This window comes from Camellia sinensis, chromosome 11 (genome assembly GCF_055761805.1).
Source record: "Camellia sinensis isolate YWXY chromosome 11, ASM5576180v1, whole genome shotgun sequence".
In the NCBI taxonomy this organism is placed as follows: domain Eukaryota; kingdom Viridiplantae; phylum Streptophyta; class Magnoliopsida; order Ericales; family Theaceae; genus Camellia; species Camellia sinensis.
In genome coordinates this window covers 80,770,323-80,774,332 of record NC_138971.1, presented here as the reverse complement: position 1 = coordinate 80,774,332, position 4,010 = coordinate 80,770,323, and positions in this window count along the sequence as shown.

The window sequence follows — 4,010 nt, the reverse complement described above, 5'->3', positions numbered from 1 at the left end:
ACCACCTAAATATTTTGTTTTGGGAGAATTTTGGAAACCCTGACTCGTGCCTACGGCCACGTGTCCGTCATCACCAAAGTTGCCTCAGCTCGGGAACTTGGGTACGATTGGGGAAGGTCACTTCGTGAGCACCCCCGCTCGCCCGATCAAAGATCGGCCTCTACTAACCATGATATCGAGTTTTGAAAACATTATGTGCTCTTATTCTGGTTATTTGCCTAGAATTACTATGTGATGCACACAGCATACAAGTATAGACTAGATTGTCAAAGTTGGAACAAAGCATCACATATCCGTTTATTTTAAAAATGGATTGAAATTTGCTACTCGCAATTAGGCTAAACACGGGTTTCGACGAATTATTCCAACTCAAACAACACAACCTTCACCCACAGGAATTCAGGCAGTTATATCACATAAGCACCTAGCATCATGGTAAGCATGCTATCGTGGTAGTCACTCACACACATGCAAGGATGCTAAAACGTAAATACTTACCGAGTACTCCAAGCCAAAACAGAAACTAGTTAGTAATCAATGCATGATCCTACTATGCTGAAATTCCTAATGCAACACATGCAAAAATGCAACTAAGATAAGCTCGGCTATTCTAAAATGGCATATGAAATGGAACAACTGATACACGTATTCAACTCGGAATTGAAATACAATGCAATTAATATGATGCGCCGAGCCCGGTGCATGCAAGACAGATGAATGAATGCAAACATGCGAAGCATAAGGATGCTAATTGAAACATGCCCTAAAACTAACCATCATGAGCTAGTAAATAAAAGGGAGAAAGACGTGGGGTTGGAAGACATGCATCACACACGCGCACACTTATTACAAAGTTCGCCCTCTCACGGAGGGTCCGAATAAATAATACAGAACCAACTAGCTAATCTAAGCTAATTAAACTAGTTATTACACAACCGAAATGAATAACGAATTACAGCTAAATATTACACAACATTAATTAATTTAACAAATTAAACTAAGGAAGCAAATAAATTAGCATGCAAGCTACATGAAATGGACTACCTCGGCTCTGTTCCGAATAATAAAGGATGCATGCATGCTCGAGTCGCCTTGTCGGGAAATCCATCGCGATGCCCCGATTTGCCTCTGTTTACAATTGACCCCGGAAGACTGTACACAACTCCATGGGAACTTGTAGGGATACTGCTGACCAATTTTTGCTGCTGGCTTCCGATTTGCTGCAACAGAGAGCAAGAAAGGGGCATGGAAAAGTATTTTCAACATATGTATGCACAACCACTCTCCCCGTCATTGCATGAGCTCTAGGGAGTGTAGTCCTCCATCCTCGTGCCACCAATCACGTATCTCGATGCATGGTGGCTGAGGAGTCGAATTGCACGACTCAATGTGAAATGAATGCACAAATGGACACCTAAAGCCAACAACTCTATCATGGATAGTCAAGAGTGTCGGTGACCGGGAATTGAAGCACGTTTCGTCACTTTGAGTATGAAACGTCCCTCGTTTCCTGTGTTTGGGCTAAACCCTACTCCAAACACAATGCAACAACTAGAATGGCATGGCATGCAAACACAATGCAACAACTAGCATGCAATCCTAAACGAAATGCAGCTAAGACAAGCAAACATGCAAGGAGTGATATGCAAAGGTGCAACTAGCGTGCGCAATGCTATGAACTATTAATGGCATACTCAATACACATGACATAATATGGCATACACAATGCAATATGGACTTAAACCAATATGAGTGGACCTCAGCCACACTCAAATCAGTGGCCAAACATGATGAAATGAAGCAACAACACTCATGCTAACATGCCCAAATGCAAGGGACCAAAACTAAGGCACCAAGTGCAACTCTACCAAGGCATGTCAAGCATGTAATATAGCATACAACAACACATTTTCCAGCTCTGATATTACATACAAAAGGGTCCTGAATCATGCAAATACCTCACACAATGCATGCTAGGTGGCCCAAATACTAAATCTAGTGAAGTGGATTACACTAGAGGTATGCAAAGCGATGCTCAAATGACCAAACCACCCCCAAACAGTCCTTATGCAGACCAAAATAGTAGCAAATATGGACTAAAATGGTGGCTCAAAAGGCATGGAAATAAAGCTCATGCAATGGTTCAAAAATGAGACAAACAAGCACAACTCTCAAATGCACTTAAGGAGTGGAAAACATGGGAACATGGCACAAGTATGAGGTCTGAAATAACATGCACAATGATGCCAAGACATGCAAACACCTCTATTCAAACATGCAAGAGGCTACAAAACTCAAGGCTAGGCATGTATATTGAACTACGACCATGCATAACATGCATCATTCAACCATGAGGCACAAAAATATAGCTAAGGAAGTCCAAAACATGCACAAAATCAGGTTAAGGCACGGCCAAAATGTGCTATAATCAAGGACCAAAAATAACATGCAATACAAGCTAGTAAAGAGGGTTTACACTACAAGTATATTAAGCATTCAACAGGCCACTAAACCAGCAAAAGTCAGAGGTATGACATGCCAAATAAAGTCCAAAAACTCACTGAAACATGGTCTATGCATGCAAGAATGATATAGTCCTTTGATAGGCCATGAAGAGGGTTGTTCGACACATGCAAGATGGACACCCAATATGACAAAACCACCTCTAGGCAGAGGTTATGAAAGCCCTAAAACTCACTAAAAAGGGCCTGAAATGAGGCAAGGAAGCATGCAAGTATAGGCTCCTTTGATATGCTATAAAGAGGGTTATTCTACACATGCAAGAGGGACACCTAATATGGAAAAAACAGCTTTGGATAGAGCTCATGCAGGTCCTAAAACTCACCAAAAATGGCCTGAAACACGGCTTGGAAGCATGCACACATGGGCTCCCTTGTTAGCTCAAATATGTTATGAAACAAGACAAGGGGTGAGAGGGTCACCCCTCTCTGATTTTGGCTATCAAAAACACATAATAACCATTGAAAATCCACTGGATTTTAGTGGTTAAAAGGGCCAACAAAGCTCAACACAAAGGCCCTAATGCATGGCTCAAAACAAGGTGAAATGAAGCATGCAAGGGGGTAGATGACGCCTAATAGAAAAATGATCTCAAACAAACATGTTAAGGACCTCAAAATAAGACTTTTTTCGGTTTATGACAAATCCCAAATATGCTTGCAAATATAGCTAAAAGATGAAGCAAAACAATGCTTTAAAGAGGAAAAGCAGTGTTACCCATGAAGCCAAGAACTCCAGCAGCTTCTGGACCAAAAATGCAAACCTTCAACCTCTAAAAATGGCCTCCAAGATGCTTAGAGTGATGGTTGAGGGGTTACGATAGGAGATGGTATGCAATGGGCCAAGAACAAGGGACTTTGGAGCTTGAACTAGAGAGATAGAGAGGGGTGTATGTATATGCCTTAACCAAAATTTTTTTTTGAACCTCTCTAAAGGAGAGGGAGGGCCTCTCTTATAGAAAAATAAGAGGGTTCAAGCTTCTTGGAGAAGCTAAAAAAAGGTTCAAGCTTCTTGGAGAAGCTAATAAAAAGGGTTCAAAAGGTTCAAGCTTCCTCAAGAAGCTAAAACAAGGGTTCAAAAGGTTCAAGATTTCTTAAGAAGCTAAAACAAAGGTTCAAAATGTTCAAGCTCTCCAAAAATCGTGCCAAACGGAGAAAGTTAAGCGGTCCCAAACCGAGGCGCACGGCCGACGGCTCCGAAAACTAAAAATTGGTCGCCAAACGGGAACAGTGGTCTACGACCATGAAAAGTAGCCTACGGCCACTGAGAGATGGTCCACGAGACCTCTCCCTCCCTTCGGGAAGAGAAAATAGAACCTGGTTCGCAAACCGAGGCAAGCACAGAAGAGTCCCGAGGTCTGGAGACAAGGCTCTCAGCCAAGACTCTGTAACTTCAGAACTAGCACAACATGTGTCATCACCGAGTGCTCAATCGATGAAGTCTGAGTCTTAAGGTCGGTCAAAAATGGGGTGTCTACAGAGGGTCATCCC